A 20,206-nucleotide genomic window follows, 5' to 3' on the forward strand; every position below is an offset into this window, starting at 1 on the left:
CAAATTAATGCAGAACATCTTACCAATTGTGGGAGCAGAGGGTAATCTTGAACTACCATGCAGGAAGAAACCAGCTGCCCTGTCGATGGGTAACACTGTTTATAATGCGTGTGGCTGGTGTTGTGATAAGCCTGCAAGGAATGTGGGAGGAAGGATAATGCAGTCCAACTCAGATTGCTGTTGGAATGCTGCAATTTGTTCTTGGTTATCATTGGTGTTCAGCATGTTTTGATAGAATCTCCTTAGATCTGAAAACTGCCAGTGATCTCAGGAAATCGTTTGGCCTACCACAGTTGCTGTGCCCTCCTGTTGGCCTACGCTGATTCTATCAAATTTGGCTTTTCCCAAGTTCATGTTCCCATACCTTTACGGAGTGTCATTCTGTATTTCTCTTTCTGTATCTCTCTCTCTCTCTCTTCCTGTCTTACTAGTGCATCCATGCACACAGGCACAACACCACACACAAACACACATATGCACAAGTACAAACACATACCGATGCTTGTATACACACACACACACACACACACGACCACACACTCAACTCTTCTTCCTAGACACCCAGGGTTCTTCTCTAGTTAAATGATCTTTATCAATGCTGCTTTTATTTCTGTGGCAAAGAATAATCCTTTAAAATATTCTATTTAATTTTTCTTTGTGAGCTTCACTTAGTGGGGGAACATAAGGCTAGAGGAAACTCTTATCTATGTATGCAACGGTTGTTGAAATCTTACAATGTGTTAAAATCTATGATGAGACTATTTGTGAGAAGCTACTTAAGTGGTAAGACATTATTAACTTAGAAATCTCTTCATTAAGCAAGAATGTTCTAGATTTTTTTCAGTGAAGAAATGTAATTAGTGTGGAGACCCCATTCTGCTTCTGCTTCTGAGGAAAATGAAAACTATTCATTGTAACCTTAAAAGGAAAAATGTAGGCAGTTGAGACTCCCACCGAGAACAATGAGGCATGCATAGACAGTATCTAGAGACCCAGTTGGTCATTTCCGAAACCTCTGTACAAAGTGAATTTCAAATTTTGTTTTGTTTCTTAAGCTTGAAGGAATGGTGAATTCAGGTTGAGAAAAGAGTGGTCACATTAAAATGTGGGTGGCTTTGGGACTGTATTTGTCCAGGAGGGTTGATGTGAAATAGCATCCGGATTGGCTGTACAACAGTGACTCTGAACTGTCTGTCAAGGTTCCCCAGGTGCTGCAGCAACCTCACAGGGATGCAGGTGGGACATTTTCCGTGTTCAGGGGACAGACGGCAGTCATTGCTGCCTGTTGGAAATCACATGAAGTTTAAGGGAGTTCATTTTCACCATAAGACTATGCTATATTCCTCTCATTGATTTCATGCCTTATAAGGCTGAGTTTTTGGCAATTCTTAACCAGTTGGTAAATGGAATTATTAGATATTCCTTTTGGAATAGGAGTGCGTTGAAAAACATTAGTGAATCAGTCAGCTGGTGTGTCTGCATCCCACAGTAGAGAGCTGATCCTGTTTCCAGCTAATGCACACCCTGGGATGCAGCAGAGGATGGCTCAAGTATTTGGGTTCCTGCCACTCAGGAGATCCTGGATGGCTCCTGGCTTTGGTCTTGCCCAGTGCATGCTGTAGTAGGCGTTCTGTGAGTGAGCCAGAGATGGAAGACCTCTCTCTCTCTCTGCCTTTCAAATAAAAACTGAAAGTAAATTTTAAAATCTTTATTTAAAAAAAAAAAAAGGATACCATGAATAGAGAAAGGTTGGGAACCTCTGCTTTCTTATTTTTTTATAAGGATTTTTTTTTTATTCAAAAGTCAGAGCTACACAGAGAGAGGAGAGGCAGAGAGAGAGAGAGAGAGAGAGAGAGAGAGAGAGAGAGAGAGGTCTTCCATCCAATGGTTCACTCCCCAGATGGCCAGAACGGCTGGAGCTGCACCTATCCGAAGCCAGGAGCCAGGAGCTTCTTCCAGATCTCCCACATGGGTGCAGGGGCCCAAGGACTTGAGCCATCTTCTACTACTCTCCCAGGCCAAAGCAGAGAGCTGGATCAGAAGAGGAGCAGCCGGGACTAGAACCAGTGCCCATATGGGATGCCGACACTTCAGGCCAGGGCTTTAACCTGCTGTGCCACAGCACTGGCCCCTGTGGCTCCTGGTTTCTAATCAGCTCAGCTCCAGCAGTTGCAGCCATCTGGGGAGTGAATTAGCAGATAGAATGACCTCTCTCTCTCTCTCTCTCTCTCTCTCTGCCTCTCAAATAAATAAATAAAACTTTTAACAAAAGATGCATCATTAGATCTTTGAGACTTTTTTTTAATTTTAAGCACTTAATGCTATAAACTTCCCTCCTAATACTGCTTTTGCTGTATCCCATAGGTTTTCATATGCTGTGATTTCATTTTAAGAATTTTTTTTATTTTGTTTAATTTCTTCAATGACTCATTGATCATTCAGTAGCAGGCTGTTTAATTTCCAAGTATTTATGAGTATTCTACTGTTTTCCTTGTTGTTGATTTCTAGGTTTATTCCTTTATGGTCTGAGAAGATATGATTTCAATCTTTTTAAACTGGCTGAGATTGATTTGTGGCCTACCATGTGGCCCATCCTGGAAAATGTTCATGTGCTGATGAGAAGAATGTGTACCCTGAAGCTGTTGTGTGAAATGTCCTCTAGGTTTGGTCCATTTGCTCAAAAGTATGTTTCAATCTGATGTACCTTTACTGATTGTTTTTGTCTGGATGACCAGTCCATTGATGAGAGTGGGGTGTTGAAGTCACCCACCATTACTGTATCAGAATATCTCTCTCTTTAGGTCTAATAGTATTTTCGCATATATCTGGGTATTTTTGTGTTGGGTGCATATAAATTTATGATTGTTATGTCTCTGTGCTGAAGTGAACCTATTATGAAAATGTAATGTCCTTCTGTATCTCTTTTTACAGTTTTTATTTAAAGTCTGCTTTATCTGATATCAGGATAGCCACACCTGCTCACTTTTGGTTTCCAGTTTCCTGGTATATCTTTTTCCAATCCTTCACTTTTAGTTTGTGTGTACCTTTGTTTGTGAAGTGAGTTTCTTGTAGGCAGCATATGAAAGTCAGAGTTCCAGAGACAGGAGAGTCCAGAAAGAAAGAGAGAGAAAGAAAGAGAGGTCTTCCATCTGCTGGTTCACTCCCCAGATGGCCTCAACAGCTAGGGCTGAGCCAGGCCAAAGCCAGGAGCCAGGAGCTTCATCTGGGTCTCCCACATGGGTGCAGGGGCTCAGGGACTTGGGGCCATCTTCCGTTGCATTGGCTAAGCCATTAGCAGGGAGCTGAGTTGGAAGTGGAGCAGCCAGGACATGAACTGGTGACCCTACGGGATGCCAGCACTGCAGGCAGCAACTTTACCCACTATGCCACAAAGACAACGCCTAAAAAAATCTCTATAAAGTCTCACATTTAAAAGCCCTTATTACTGTATGTGGAGCCTTAAACTAAATGAAACTATAGTGTGCCATTAATTGACTACTAGTATTGTACCATGCCAAAAATAAAAGTACAGAATATTAACTAATTAATAATTAGCTATTAGTTAATAATAAATAATTAAATGTGAATTAATTGTCAAAAGCAATTTTTCTGAATCTTCTGGTAATATCCATGAGAGGTGTATGACATAAAGTGAACTAGGGTGCGCTGTGAAAGATGTAACAAGCAAAAATAAAGCTAGATGTGAGTGACGTGGTCCTGTGTGGGTTGTCTGTCTTCTTCCTTTGTCATTACCCTGTTTCCCATCATTGAACTTCATGTGGGAAAGAACCATTATACTTTGGCAGTAGGACCAACCCAAAAGGAACATACTTCTAAATTTGTTTCTTAAGCCATATGGAACTTCCTAAAAATAGTAGCAGAACAACTATTACAATAAATCCCAGAAGTTTTAACACATAAGTAGTCCTGGTCCATTTTCTGTCTAGTGAATCAGAAAGAAGTTATAAAGACTGAAAATAATCAAAACCTTTAAGAAGTGTGTTTTCAGGGAATTTTCTATGCTGGGAATTGCTATAAAGCAGCCATTATTGGTAAATATTCCTTTATTAGTGTCATTGTTTTGCTTTCTTTCTCTATTAAATGGAGATAATAATTTTGTCAGTCTCACATGGTTGTGGCAAAGAGTCAACTATATATACCTCACATAGACAGATGTGTCTCAAAATGCTGTATTATTTTTCTTTTTCTTAAGATTTATTTTATTTATTTGAAAGACAGAGTTATAGAGAGAGGTAGAGACAGAGAGAGAGGTATTCCATCTGCTGGTTCACTCCCCAAATGGCAGCACCGATCCTAAGCCAGGAGCCAGGAGTTTCTTTCTGGTCTCCCACATTAGTGCAGGGACCCAAGGACTTGGACCATCTTCTACTGCCTTCTCAGGCCACAGCAGAGAGCTGGATGGGAAAAGGAGCAGCTGGATCTCAAACTGGCACACATATGGAATGCCGGGGCTTCAAGCCAGGGCTTTAACCCACTACACCACAGCACCGGCCCCTCTTTTTCTTTCTAAAGATAATACAGTAGTTAGTGTTTAGCTTAGTGATTAAGATGTCTGCTTCCGGCTGGTGCCGCGGCTCGCTGGGCTAATCCTCCGCCTTGCGGCGCCGGCACCCCGGGTTCTAGTCCTGGTTGGGGCGCCAGCTTCTGTCCCGGTTGCCCCTCTTCCAGGCCAGCTCTCTGCTGTGGCCCGGGAGTGCAGTGGAGGATGGCCCAAGTGCTTGGGCCCTGCACCCCATGGGAGACCAGGAGAAGCACCTGGCTCCTGGCTTTGGATCAGCGCCGGCCGCAGTGCCATTAGGGGGTGAACCAACGGAAGAGGAAGACCTTTCTCTCTGTCTCTCTCTCTCTCACTGTCCACTCTGCCTGTCAAAAAAAAAAAAAAAAAAGTCTGCTTCCCACATCAGAGTTTCTGTGTTTCATTCATGGCTGTGGCTCCTGACTCCATTTTCCTGCTAACGTAGACCCTGTGAGGCAGTAGGGAATAGCTCAAGTAGTTGGGTCCCCTGCAACACATATGAAGGCTTAGGCTGAGTCCCTGGCTGCCGGCATAAGCCTTGGCCCAGCCCTGACTCTTACAAACATTTGAGGAGTAAACCAGCAGATTAAAATGTTCTCTTTCTTTTTCTGTCTCTCAAATAAATTTCTAAAAAAAAAAAAAAACCACAAATATTAGCACTGTAATTAAGCACAAAACCCAAGGATTTTGTGTAGCATTTCCACCACTGGAAACATGTAGACATTAGTTTAAGACATAAGTAGGTTTATTTGAGTTGGCAAAGCCAGGAGCCAGATTAGTTCAGGACCAACAATCAGATTCTCTGACCAGATAGGAGTTAACAAGTTGAATAGGACTTGGCTTCCAGGTAGCTACACATGTTCATTGAATTTCTGGGCAGGGTTGTACATACTTAAAGAGGGGCAGCACACATGCCCATCATGTATGCTACATGCATCTCACGTTCATTGGAGGGTGTAGATTCAACATTGTAAAGACTGAGGGTGGCGTTCTATGTACGAAAGGTGCAACTGAGGGCACAGCTGCTGCACACTCAGAATCCATGCGACTTCTGCCAGGTCGGGCTCATGGCGTCTTATCAAAGGGAGTTCACCAGAGAGATGTCTGCATCCAATCAGCTGCGACTACACATCGTCCTGAAAGGACATCAGGTAGATATGATCTGTGAGTACAACAGGGTTGGGTGGTTTTCTTTAGGGGTGGAGTACAGGTGTTATGTCACATTCTACCTTCAAACACAGTATTTCTGTAGAGCCTAGAGTATTTACCTCAAGTGACAGAAATGAAGACGATATACTAGAAATTTAAAACTGCCCATTCAGGTCAGTTTTTCTGCTGTTACTTGAACTTAAATCAAACTCTTTAAATTCTAGAATCATGAAGAAGGAACTGCAGCCCTGGATCTGTAGAACCCACAGATACTTAGCACAGTACCTGTCACAGACTAAGAATTAAGCATGTGCTTTTGACTATTATAGCTTACCATTATTATTATCCAATCTAGAGCTCAAAAGGATTATACCTTCCTTCCTCCCTTTTTTTTTTTTATTTTTTGACAGGCAGAGTTAGACAGAAAGAGAGAGACAGAGAGAAAGGTCTTCCTTTTCTGTTGGTTCACCCTCCAAATGGCTGCTATGGCCGGCGCACTGCGCTGATCCAAAGCCAGAAGCCAGGTGCTTCCTCTGGTCTCCCATGCGGGTGCAGGGCCCAAGGACTTGGGCCATCTTCCACTGCCTTCCCGGGCCACAGCAGAGAGCTGGACTGGAAGAGGAGCAACCAGGACAGAATCCAGCACACCAACCCTGGGATTAGAACCCAGGGTACCGGCGCTGCAGGCGGAGGATTAGCCTAGTGAGCCTCGGTGCCGGCCGTATTTGATTTCTTTAACATGAACATCTGATGTGTTTAGGGCTGAATGCTACTTTGTTCAAGTTAAGTGTGGATGCTGACAATATATAATTGTTTTAATTGTTATACAACAGGTCTTCAAGAAGTTCCCAGAGGGGCCAACATTGTGGTGCACTGCAGGTAAAGCTGTAGCCTGTGCTGCATCAAGCCCCAGACGCTCTACTTCTGATCCAGCTCCCTGTTAATGCACTTGAGAAAGCAGCAGAAGATGGCCCAAATGCCTGGACCCCTGCCACCCATGTGGGAGACCTGGTTGGAGCTCCTGGCTCCTGGCTTCAGCATGGCCCAGCCCTGGTCACTGTGGTCATCTGGGGAGTGAATCAGCTGTCTCTCCCTCCCTCTGTCTCTCCCTCTTTCCATGTGTCGCTGTCCTTTCAAATAAATAAATCTTAAAGTTCATAGAATAAGTGCATTATGAAAAAGCCACACATGAATTTCAATTACTTTTTGCATCAAATAAGCTTCTTTTCATTGCACTTCCACTAACTTTTTGAAGCCCCCTTATTCTTTTGTGTTTGAATGTTTCATAACTTTAATACAAAAAATAACTGAATGTGTTCATGATGAGGAAAAAAAGACAAAGGAAGAAATGCTATCTAGGATATTTTCTCTAGGAAACTTTCCAGGAATTTATTATGTATCATTTTATTTTCTGGAAACCCCTTTATCAGAAAATGAATGCCAAGATTTTCTAAGGACTTTTCAAAAAATGTATAGCATTGAATACTTAGAATGAGTCCAAGTATAACTCTATGTTCTCAGTTAATCACTCCAAAAAATCTTGTCAGGTAGTTATTATTATTCCCGTTATAAAATTCAGATGCAAAGTAATTTGTTCCAGTCTGTAGCAGACCTGAGACTAAAACCTGTACAGATGTGGATCCAAGCCCATTCTCTTTTGTCAGTCTTGTAGTGGAAAGCCATAAACACCAGACAGGAGGAAGGAAGCAACTCAAACTTCTGTCGGAGAAGCCGTTAGATTAGAATGGGAAGAAATGAAAACCCAGCTAGTGCAGAGCCAGCTAGAAGCCTAGGTTGAGGATTTCTGTTACCACCTGAAATCGGAGCCATGCTTCAAATACGATCACAAGATCACGAATAACTTACAACCATAAAATGGAACACAGGTGGGAAAGGCTGAACTCGAGGGAGAGAAGGCTCATTTCCACAGAACGTGAATGGGGTGTGAGATTTATACAAAAGACAAAAGAGAGAAGAGAACTAATGGAGATTTTCAAAAGAGATCCGAATCGGAAAAGACATTGATAGGAAACATACGAAGACTATTAAAATGTAAAAATAAAGAAAAGTGAAGAATCAAGCTGTAGCTTCTGAAATCTGAATCACACCAAACTGTTACGACAAAACGAGGAGCTGAATCGTCTGATTTCAAAGGTAGGAAAATTGGAACAAATGATTAAATTGAGAAAAAAAAAAAGAGCAGACTTGTGGTTTGTTTATTTTTGGAGGTTAAATGGAAGATTCTTTTAAAACGTGTATTAGAAGCATCTGATTCCACATAAGGAACTGGGAAATGTAGGACAGAGCAAAGCATTTTGCTTCTGTTTTCCCCAGCCTTCTGTAAGTACTTAGGTGGGTGTGTTTGGGTGGAAACATGAGCTTTTTTTCTGAACACCCTCTTGTCCTCCCCCACCAACCTGAAATCCTAAAGCTGTGTTTATGACAACACAATCATTTCTACAGTAACTAAAGAGCTGTCAGCAAAAGAGGATTATTGCTTAAGTTGAGAAATAAGCAACTAAAAAAATTCTTAAACCACAAAGAACAGGTTCCCATGCCAATATTCAAAGTGACAAAGCCAAAGCAATGCAAATACGGAAAATGTTGTGCACTGGGCAACCCCAACTGACCTTCTAGCAACTGGACTTCAAACTCTGTGGAAAGATGTCCACAGTTTAACCCAATAAGTGTCAGACTTTGATATACTTTGCTGACTCCTGACACATGAATTTATCAATGGATATCTAAACTCAATACGAGGCATCTGGTTTATATCCCATTTCCAACCCCACACAATATACAGAATTCAAACTGAGTCATTTGGACACTTTGTGATAAGAATTATGAATTTCCTGGGAAGGTCTGAGATGATCCCAACTCCATCCAAAATTAATTGAACTATCTGTTCAGTGAACGGTGCCTAGGAAATCCAGCGAAAAGCGTGATGTATTATTACTGTAGAAAATCTGTCAGACTGCCTACCGGTTTGGGAATGTGAAGGCTACCACATGGGCTTCCACGGTGAATTCAGTCTCCTCCTTGATAATTCAATCTCTGGAGTTTCACTCTCCTCTCTTCCATTTTTGTTACTGACAGGGAAGGGTATTGATGTTTTGTACAATAAATTATTTACATATGCAATCAGCTATACATCAAAAGACTCCTTTTGATAGGTATGCTAACTCAGGTCAAAGAAAAAAGCAACTGGGAAAGAAACGATTATCTATTTGAACGAAATATTTATTCTAAATAAAAGGAAGTTTAAACTGCCCACTTCACATATTTTAGAAATTGCAACATAACTTAGACCCTATATTTGAATCTGCCAAAGAACAAGTGATAAATCAATAGGACAGAATTTGAAAGAGAGCAATTTATTTTCCCATGTTGCTGGAGAATTAAAATGTTCAAGAGATTTCTAAAAGAATTTTTTGCTATCATTTCCACAACTATAAAATAAATGTATAATTTAGGATTTTTCTAATACTGTACAAATACAAATGTAGTATGAGTCTCAAAATTTTTAAATTTTCTCATTCCTCACATTTGGGCAAGTTGTATTTAGGGAATTGTGTTTAGTCTGTTGAAGCACTAGGGTATATTTCATGATTTAATCTAAGAAAGCCAAAGTGTTCTTTTAATGCTTATTTTAAGGCAGCTACAGAGGAGAGTATTGCAATCATTGGCAGAAAAACTAGACTCTGTCCTAATGCTAGCATTTTTCCCAGTCAGGTGAAATCAACCAACACTGAGCTTCTTCATCAGCAAAGCCAGGACAATGCCAGCAACACTTCTTGCACAAAACTGTGAGAAGCAAATGGAAGAATCCAAAGTTTCAGAAATTCCTATCTGCGTGTGCACCTTGTCTCAAAAGCAGATTTGTGGAAAATGAATGTCGAAATGGGGACAAAACGATCACATCAAAGATAGAAAAAGCCAGAGGAAGGTCAGCACGTAACCCTACATGGCCACAAAATAGCACAACAGGGGTCAGAAGGTGGCAAACAGTGGCTAGTGAGGTGGGGGATTCCAGCAGACCACAGCCACGTGAATGAACACAGGAGATATTTCAGGATTTATGATATCTCTACACACAATTCAGTTCCTAAAAAGAAACCCAATTTTTTCATTATTCTGAAATTCTCAACAAAGTGTACACTGTATGAATGAAAAAAACCACCCAGCTATTTCTCTGTATCCATCCAATGCTGAATTTCACAGGGCTGTTTATAACATGACTCTTAGTATGGTCCAACGTAAAGACTTAAAATGTCACATGTTTAGCATAAGCAAATTTTTAATATATGCAAAAACATGGTGTGAGGCCAGCACACAACTTTTTTTTTTTTTTGACAGGCAGAGTGGACAGTGAGAGAGAGAGGAGAGAGACAGAGCGAAAGGTCTTCCTTTGCCGCTGGTTCACCCTCCAATGGCCGCGCTGCGGCCAGCACACCGCGCCGATCTGAAGCCAGGAGCCAGGTGCTTATCCTGGTCTCCCATGGGGTGCAGCGCCCAAGCACTTGGGCCATCCTCCACTGCACTCCCAGGCCACAGCAGAGAGCTGGCCTGGAAGAGGGGCAATCGGGACAGAATCCGGCGCCCCAACCGGGACTAGAACCTGGGGTGCCGGTGCCAGCCCAGCACACGATTCTCTACTGGCTACATGACAACATTATAAATGTATCTCTCTATCTGGAGCAGCCATTCCCAAACATTTTGGTCTCAGGACCTCCTTGAATTCTTATTGTTGTGGACACAAAAGCCTTCGTGTAAGTGGAATCTGGATTCCTGTGATCACACCGAGTGCTCCTGGGACATCCTAATGACCATGTTTAATGCTCATTCAGGTCTTTTTCTGAAATTTATCATCCATGCTTTCTCCATGATAATGAAATTTTATAAGTCTGATTTGACCAGATCCTGTGTGGCTCTTTCAAATTTCAATTACCTATGGCTCTTAAAACTACCAGCCTCATATGATCAGTTGCTGTGGTCCGTATGTGGTTTGTCCCCTGAGGTGCCTACGTTGGAGGCTACGTCCCCAGTGTGGTGGTAAGGAGCTGTAGGAGGTGGGACATAGTGGCAGGTGTTAGATCATTAATGGCTCTAAAACCAGAAGAGATTAACGTAGCTCTTGTGAGAGCAAGTTGTTGCTAAGACCAAGCCAGATCCCTGAATCACTCTCTGGCTTCCTGTTTTGAGATCTGATCTCTTCTTCCCCCACACACTACCGCTATTGTGATGCCATCCACTGTTAGGCCCCACCAGATACCAAACCAGTGAGGCCAGCCTGGCTTTGAACTTTGAACTTCCAGGGCTGTGAGGTAAACAGGCATCACTCTTTATAAAAGTTACCTGCCTCAGGTTCTTCATTATGGAAACAAAACACTGACTAATTCACCACTCACTGGGAGAATGAGCTGTACATTCACCAACTCTAAAATAGATAATAATTGGCTTAAATCAACAAACAAATCATTGGCAAAAAGTCAAGGGAGACCACCTCTTTCAAGTGCAGGGACAGAGTTCTGAGAAATCCTCTCTTAGCAACAGATTGACACTGGAATTCCACTTACCTTTCTTAAGTATCCTTACTTTTTACAACCACCGAATTAGCAAATGTACAATGATCAGTTAAGTTGGCCATAAATGATGCTGTTTTACAAAAAAAATTCACTGACTATAGAAAATGAAAGAAATTTTAAGTATATAAAATATAATAAAAAGTATAGTAAGAGTTCATCTTTAACATGCTTGTATATGCCTTCTGGACTACAGAGATGTGCTTACAAAGAAATAAACATGTGTGTAGGTGCTAGATCAAAATAAAAATAGAAATAAATATTTACATAATTAGCTTTGTGATCTATTTAGATTTGTGTATGTTCAATGAAAATTTGATAAGAAGTATTTTTCTATCAATTAACATTCTCTGGAAACAAGTGTTAACTGGATACAGCATAATTTTAAAAACTCTTCCATTATCACAAGCTGTTTGGGCTATCTGAGGATGCTCTGCAAATCACAGATCTTCCTCAAGTACAGAGATGGACGCACACTGTCATAAGCATTGTAGCAGCCATCAGAAGATTGTAATGCAGCTTGAGTACCACCCTTCTCTCTGAAAAGATAACCTTATTTTACACTGACACATGAATAAATTTACCTTAACAGGGAGAATAATTTATTTGAAAATAAATGTTTTGACACTTAACCTGCAAGTCAGTTGTTTGCAATAAAGCCTGCTGTGGACTCAAAGGATGACTATAGAATTACTACTCACTTTTTTTCCCTCCTCAGTGTTGTTTCCTGGTGATTTTTTTCTAAGTGGTTTGTCCTGTCTAATGTTATCAGTCTAATAAGAATCCATGTTTCAACTCTCTCACTGCTCTGGGCAGAAATTCCTGTGAACATGTCAAATGCATGAGTGAACGGACAAATTGGCCTAGTGGGAGAGCATACACACAAAAGTGAGATGATGGCTGACCGATTTCCCTAATAACAGGGGTTTTAATGAGAAGATAAAGCCCTTACTAAGGGTTTCTTAGGTTGTATTAGAAGTCAAGACTCTCCATTTGCTATAAGGCGAGTCCAAAGGGGTCCACAGGAAGACAGTGTGGCCTTCAGTGTGCAGTTGAGAGTCACTGTTGGTTTGAGGTGGAGCCCTGATGCACAGCATGGCTCCAAGTGCAAACAGAGCGAAGCCACACAGAACAAAAAAGACTGAAAAGGGAGAGTGACCTCAGATGGGAAGTATGACGGAACAATGAGGACCAAATGATGGAGTCCCACTCCACCTTTAAAATCTTGGCTTCAAATCTCCACTCATCCTGGCCTCTGAACTCAAAACAAACAAACAAACAAAAACACCTGAATTATGTTCATTCATTCTAACCCTGAAAGGACACCTTTCCACCATGCAAAGACCAGAAGAATATGCTCTCTCCTCACCTACAGTCCTTGTGTTCCATCCACATTGCCACCCACTGTGCCTCAAGCCCATCTTCCACTTCAGTAGTTATTTAAATGTCTGCACAGAATCTCCAAAGAGTAATTCCAGTGACTTCCTGTTGTTGGTTGCTCATACACAGTTTCACAAGCGTTTTCTGGAATTCTCTGACCTATTTTTCATTTTGTTTTCTAATCAATGAAACAAGAACAAAGAAAGGAAGTCAGTGACCTGTCTCCTTTGTTTCTATGTGTTCCAGAGGGACGCTTTCTTTGGTAACAAAAGGTGTTCATGGGTTCTTACATTGGTTCAAAAGCAGAGATTGGCCGGTGCCGCGGCTCACTAGGCTAATCCTCTGCCTTGCGGCGCCGGCACACCGGGTTCTAGTCCTGGTTGGGGCGCCAGATTCTGTCCCGGTTGCCCCTCTTCCAGGCCAGCTCTCTGCTGTGGCCAGGGAGTGCAGTGGAGGATGGCCCAAGTCCTTGGGCCCTGCACCCGCATGGGAGACCAGGAGAAGCACCTGGCTCCTGCCATCAGATCAGCGCGGTGTGCCGGCCGCGGCGGCCATTGGAGGGTGAACCAACGGCAAAGGAAGACCTTTCTCTCTGTCTCTCTCTCTCACTGTCCACTCTGCATGTCAAAAAATAAAAAAAGAAGGCAGGGATTACAGTTCTCTGCTCCGTCGACAGAGTGTATACCAATATGCCAGTTCAGGAAAATTTCATTTTGCCAGACTAGTGTGATTTAGTTTTGTTATCATTAAGTTTCTGCTGGCCTTACCTGCATTTCATATTTAGAGCCTAGAAAACTGTTCATTTGACAAGAAGGTGTAGGAAGTCATTATTTCCAAGAGACATTCTGTTCACCACAGATTTGCTACTGATTCTGTCAATGAAATAAATTATTTTTAAATGTTTAAAGGTGCATGGTAATTCATTCCACTTTATAAGAGGTTTGTTTCAAAGTTTAACAGCAATATTGCTGTCTGTGAAATGCTATTTTTTGGCATAGGCTTACTGGCTTACTCAGGGAGTGTTCCTTTTCTCAGAGAAATCTTTTGGGGGTGGCCTTGATATTCCTGTTCATTCAGACAGTTGGCCCCTGTGGCTCTACAAGATTAGGCCAGGGACAGAGACAGGACTTTAGTGTGGTCACTTAGATCCTCTTACACAGGAATCTGGAATTGAGACTAAGAGAAAATAACTTTCTTAGCTTGTATCTGAAACTGAATCTTTATAAAGTTGGGTGGTATGGCACAGTCATGTTTGCAGAGAAAATAGAGAGAGCGGGGAGAGAGAGGAAAGGAAGAGGAGAGCAAGAGAGAGAGAGAGAGGGAGGAAGGAGGAGGAGGAGACAGAATTTTGAAGCACATATGTAGAAGGAGACAGACACAAAGCCATGTGGTCATAGTTAGAGAGGCTGAGAGAAAAGCTGCCTTAATTTCTGTCAATTTTCTTGTTTTTGAGTCCAAGACCTCCATGGCAGAAGTAGCCCCTAAATACTCCTATTTGATTTCTACTTCTTAAGCTCACAGGAAAGATTGTGTAATTATTTAAATATAATCAAAAGGGCATTGAGGTTTACAGCTCCATCAATGATGGTATTTTCATTTAATACACTGCATTTTTCTAGTCCAAGAACTTCCTTTTGATTCTTTCTATAGTTCTCATTTTTCTGCTTGGATTTTCTTTTTGTTCCCTCATTGTATTCAACCTTGCCTTTAATTTCTTGAATATATTTGTTTCATCTATTGCATAATCCTTATTGTTAACTCCACTGTTTCTGTGAATCTCTTTCATTTATTTTGTTTTTTGCTGCTTTTTCTCTTCTAGCTATGGGGTTTTTGTTTGTTTGTTTGCTTCTTCACATACCTAACAATTTTTATTTTACGCTGGACATACTAGTGTAACATTTTGTATGTTATTCTACTAAGCAGTTAATTTATTTGTAGCTTTGCTCAGTCATTTTAAGGCTTGGTTTAAACTTTGTTCAGAAGGTCTAGACTTGCCTTTCCTCCAGGGACAAATAAACCCTACAGCAGACTGGTGTCTTGCTGGACACTCCACCAAAATCCAGAGTGTTCCTTGAGATCCCCCCCTTCTCACTGAAGAACCCTCGCTCTTTGCAAGCTAGAGAAGTTGCTGCCAGCTTAGCTTCCTGGCAGGTTGTCTTTCTCAGAAAGCGTCCTTTGCATATTCCCGCGGAGCCTGACCTGAGCATGTGCAACTCAGATGGCATGAACTCCTTCTCTCCGCAGTTTCTCCTCCCTGGAAAATGTTCTCAGACAACGCAGCTGGTTCATTATCCCAGACTCTGACCTCTGCTGCCTCGGCCCCGTAAGACCACTGAACTTCATTTGGACTCCCAGATAAAGGAATCTAGAAAGTGTCTCCAAGCAGAAAGTCGGCACTACTCTACAGCTTATCTTGTAATGCCATCCACATCTGAAGAAAATCACAATCCTATTTTTTTTACCCAGAATTTGTTTTCATATACTTTAAGCTGTTTTATACTCAGTTAGAGTGGTGGCTAGTCAGGAACAAATTAGCCTACTGTGGAAAGCACCCAAATATACTTATGATACAATTATTTCTTAAAATTAATTTTATCTGGAATGAATTATGTACTAAATATATTTTTTCTTCACCAACTTGATTAGCATTAGAGTTTTGTGTGCACTTTAGAATTGTTTAGAAGCTATTTTTAAAAAGGTTTACTTATTTGAAAGCAGAGTTACAGAGAGAAGGGGGAAGAGAGAGAGAGAGAGAGAGAGATCTTCTATCTGCTGCTTCCCTCCCCCAATGGCCCCAATGGCCAGGGCTGGGCCAGCCAAAGCCAGGAGCCAGGAGCTTCTTCCAGGTTCCCCGTGTGGGTGGCAAGGGCCCAACTTTGCCAAGTTTGGTCATCATCCACTGCTTTCCTAAGCACATTAGCAGGGAGCTGGCTTGGAAGTGGAGAAGCCAGAACTCGAACCAGCACCCATATGGGATGCTGGCATCACAGGCAGCAGCTTAACCCACTGCCCCACAACATTGACTCCTACGGGCTTGCTTTGAAGCAGGGAAAATGTATTAGCTTGATCGTACTAGAGTTCTTTCTGTGCTTCTTCCACTCAACTCAGCTTGCTGTCTCTCCATCTCTAGGTCTTGTACGGTGTTTTGGGTTCCTATTCTGCAGTGATACCTTAGATCTCAGAGTATGTGGGCATCTTGGTTCATCCATGACCACAAGGGTCTTTGTGGATCCTCAAGCCCACAGAATACCAAAATCTGTAGCCCTAGACAGCTATCAGAAATTTCATAAACTTCGAGTCCTCCTATTTGCGGAATTCAGTCTGCAAAGCCCTGGTACCTGTCCTCATAGCCAGGTTAGCCCACTTCACTCTGCAGATACAGAGTTGTGAAGCCACTACTACACGCTTGTGCATCTGAAGCCCAATAGGTGAGCTCTGCCATCAGTGATTAACACTAAGGCTTATCCATTTAGTGTTTAGTTAACTCTTTCATAATTTATCTATTATTGCTGTGCTTGGAGCAAAGCACAAGATCACGGAGTCATCTTGGCCAAAGAAACTTTTAATAACCAACTATATCTCCTTCCCTGTAGTTTTCATAATTTGAAATGAGGTAGACCAAATCGTTCTTTTTTTATAGAGTAAAAACATTATATAAAAGAATCAGAAAATTCAAATAATATGCCCTCATCAGAAAGAAACACCATGTATTACAAAAGGAACATCATTTAAATCATCAAATGAGTTCTAACTAAAAAATTCTGAAACTTCAAAATACCATCATCTTTGCCTTTTTAAAATTACTTCCTTCCTTTCTACAGTCATGTTGAATATCAATTTTTAAAGAAGCATTAGAATTACTGTCATATGGTACATGTTTTGGATGTGGTTGGACATAAATTTTATTTTTCTTAATTTTTATGTGTTTAACTATTTGAGAGGTAGAGAGACAGAGAGAGATAGTCAAAGAGAGAGCTCTCATCCACCAATTCAATCCTCAAATGTATCAACCAAGATCTCCCATTTGAGTGGCAGGCTCAACTACTTGAGCCATCACCTGCTGTTTCCCATGGTACCTATTAGTAGGAAGCTAGAATCTGAAAGAGAGCTGGGACTTGAACTTAAGCAGTCCAATGTAGGATGCAGGCATCCAATGTCTTAATCACTAACCCTAACATCCACCCAGGCACAAATTTTAAATACCCTTCATTGTAACATAGTCCTGGTAAAAAAAAACATCACAGTTGAAATAGGTAATCTCTACTGTCCTTCTCTCTCTCTTGTTCTCTATGTAAACTTACTTTCTCAGTATGAGTTTACTATGCTATTATAGCTTCTCAGTTTATTACGACTGCTAAGTTCAGATACTCATATCACAAAACCTGTTGAAATAATTTAAAACACTTAGGACAAGATGCAGGCAGGGTGGAATGACCACACTCTCTGATATGTTATCAGGCAATTTTTATGTACTAGTATCCAATCTGTTTTTCTTCTCCCTTTCTCTCACCTTCCTTCTTCCCACCCTGGCATCAGCCAGTTGGAGGGATGGAGGGGGAAGGAGCTGCTCGTATAACTCTGGTTATAAAATCAGAGTAAAATTGAACAAGGGGGCTTGACACACGAGAGGCACCTGCAATCAACACCTTTTTCTTTTGGAAAGGCACAGGAGTCACCAGCATGGTGATGCAGTGGGTTACGACTGCCTGCAATGCCGTCTTCCCTTATGGGCGCTGATTCTCATCCCAGCTGCTCTGCTCCAGTCAAGCTCTCTGCTAAGGCAGCAGAAGATGGAGAAAGCACTTGCATCCAAGTGGAAGACCCAGATCAAGTTACAAGTAACCTGGCTTTGGCCTGGTCCAGTCCTGGCCATGATGGTCATTTGGGGAATGAACCAGCCAACAGAGGATCTGTGTGTGTGTGTGTGTGTAACTCCAGCTTTCAAAAGACACAAGAGCAAATTCCAATAGCTCCAACTCACCAATAACTAGCTGAGCAGCCACAGTTGTGATCTGTTTGCTTCAAAAGGGAGATTGATGGGGCTAAAATGGCCATCAACAGCACACCAACAGATGCCCAAAGTGATACAGTCTGCAAATCATAAATTTTCAGTGGCTTTATTTGGTCTTTCCATTCTTGATAATATGGCAAACACCTGTCTGCTCCTTGCTAATTCTGTTGGTTTAACCCTAAGACTATTTCCTTCCCTATAGCCAGTGATGAGTGCCTTAGTGCATTCAAGTGGCTATGACAGGATACAGAAGTTTGAATGCCTTATAAATAATGGAAACTTATTTCTCACAATTCCAGGGGCTGGGAACCCCAGCACCAAAGCACCAGCAGGTTTATGTGTGGTGAGTGCCTGCTTTGTATTTCAACATCACATGATAGAAAGACAACTAAGCTCCCTCAGGCCTCTTCTATAATGGCACTAATCCCACTCGGGAGGATTGTGCCTCATGATCCAATCCCTTCTCCAAGGCCCCAGTTTCTAACCCTAACCTTCACCTTGGACACTTCAACATATGGAAGGGTGATGGGGGAGGGGAGGACACATTCAGACCATGGCACTGAGGTTCATGTATCTTTCTTAGGTATTTGTTTCTCTTATTCTTTAAGCAGATTATTCTTAACTAGGCAGCAAAAATCTTTAAAGTGTGGTCTCTAAAATTGCTATATCTACTCATTACATTATGCTAATGATGCCTGAGGCTTTACTGTTGTCCCACAGTAGCCACCACCCTCCACAGAAAGAGAACCTCCTTGAGCATTGGCCTCTGTGTGCCCTGTGAGGCTGGACTCTACTCCAGGCACAGGGTCAGTACTGTCACTGAAGCGACCCCCAGTCTCCTGGCCAGGAACTGGAGTTTGGCACCGCACAGGACAAAGAAGCCAGAGGGGAAATCTGACAAGGCAATCCCAGGGAACATCGTCCTCTTAACAAGAACTGCTCCTTTTTCAATGTATTGTTTAACCTCCTTATAATTCTTGGAATGATGACAACAGTTTATGGTGTGTGGGCTGGGGTAGGGAGGGGGAGCCAAAAGGATGTGAATGACAGAGCAGAAAGATGGAAACACCCAGAGTTATGCCACTGAATTTATCAACCCTAGAATGAGCTCATCTCTAATATTCTGGCTAAATGAGATTGCCTTAATATTTAAGGGACATTTAATTTGGGGTTGAGGTTTCTGTGATGAACAGACTAAAAAATAATCATTACTGAAACTGGAAAATGACAGTTTTAATTTCCCCAGGACCCATAACAAAATCTGCAAGTTGTAGAGTTGTGATTCATGTGCCATTTGGTCTGATTCCAAAATCCAGATTCTATTTATTTATTCATTTATTTTTATTTATTTAAAAAGCAGAGAGTGAGGGAGAGAGAGATCTTCCAGCTGGTGGTTCACTACCCAAATGCTTGCAAAAACCAGGGCTGGGCCAGGCTGAAGCCATGAGGAGGCAGGATCTCTAGCCAGAGCTCCCATGTGGGTGGCAGACATTTAAGGACTTGAGCCATCACCTGCTGCCTACTATGGAACACACTAGTAGGAAGTTGAAATCTGGAATGGAGACTGGACTCAAACTGACCCTCTAATTTGGAACTGACCCTCTAACTTGGCAGGAGCATATTAATTTTATTTCAGGCTCTTGTCTCATACAAAGATAAAATTTCTAAGTGCAGACACATGTAAGGTACAAAATAGGAACAAGATTTATTTAACAGTGAGAGACAAAACATACAATCACACAGAAGTGTGGGCTGCCATACATGGAGAGCTATCAGTCTTGATTGGGCCAGAGAATTGCCTGCAGGGAGAAAGGGTGGGGGAAAGGGAGAGAGACAGAGAGAAGACAGAGAGAGAAACTGCTACCCCAGTTTGCTGGGCTTGGTGCAGCAAGAACAAAAGCTTTCGATCCACTTTTCAGTTCCTTGCCTATGTGACTAAGAACAGACCTCAACCCCACTCTGTTGAGAAACCTAACCCCTGCATTCTTCCTAAACCAGCTCAACACCGTCTGTGTCGGCCAAGTCTGATAAAGCCGGTACTGGCCATGAAAGCCCACGCAGACTCACTCAGCCTTGCCTCACGCCCACCCGCCCGGAACTGAAAGCAGCCCAGGCTGTATAAACACCTACTCTGATCTGAGGGAGAGCAGTGCTCCCTGCCCGCGATGAGGTGGACCCTTCTCAGGTTCGTCTGCCAATAAACCTGTGCTGGTTGTGGAGTCCGTGTCTCTCTTTCCTGACAGAGCTCCTTTATGAGGTAGGGAGGAGTGGCACCTCTACATGTGTGAGCCACAGGCAATTTTTGATGCCTCCAAAAATTCCACATGGAGCTTAATATTCACATTTTCCTGGCATCCCCCTTTGAGTCCTGGATGAAGCAGGTGCACTCTGGGAAAGAGGACATTTTGATTGACAGGTAGTGGGGTAGCATTACATTTGAGGGGTTGTAGGGACTTCCAGCTCATGCAGACCTAAACAGCAACCGACTTTCACCACATCAGGATGAGGGTGTCACAAGGGTCAGCTTAACCTACTGCACAACACCCA

The 20,206-nt window shown here is 42.2% G+C and overlaps 1 long non-coding RNA gene across 11 annotated transcripts in view; it reads right to left on the reverse strand.

Annotated features, from left to right (window-relative positions):
* Nucleotides 1–5,260: 5,260 nt before the first annotated feature.
* The window catches only part of LOC149124912 (uncharacterized), a 189,069-nt gene continuing 174,123 nt past the window's right edge, over nt 5,261–20,206 (reverse strand). For 9 of the 11 annotated variants that reach the window (XR_016211717.1, XR_016211719.1, XR_016211720.1 and 6 more), the window contains one exon: nt 5,261–5,673. This is a non-coding gene — a long non-coding RNA (uncharacterized LOC149124912). Of the gene's footprint in view, nt 5,700–20,206 lie in introns of all 11 variants that reach the window. The other 2 variants (XR_016211710.1, XR_016211712.1) reach the window with 1 other exon arrangement.

This window comes from Oryctolagus cuniculus, chromosome 8 (assembly GCF_051225735.1).
Source record: "Oryctolagus cuniculus isolate XC-2025 breed Fujian yellow rabbit chromosome 8, ASM5122573v1, whole genome shotgun sequence".
Taxonomy (NCBI): domain Eukaryota; kingdom Metazoa; phylum Chordata; class Mammalia; order Lagomorpha; family Leporidae; genus Oryctolagus; species Oryctolagus cuniculus.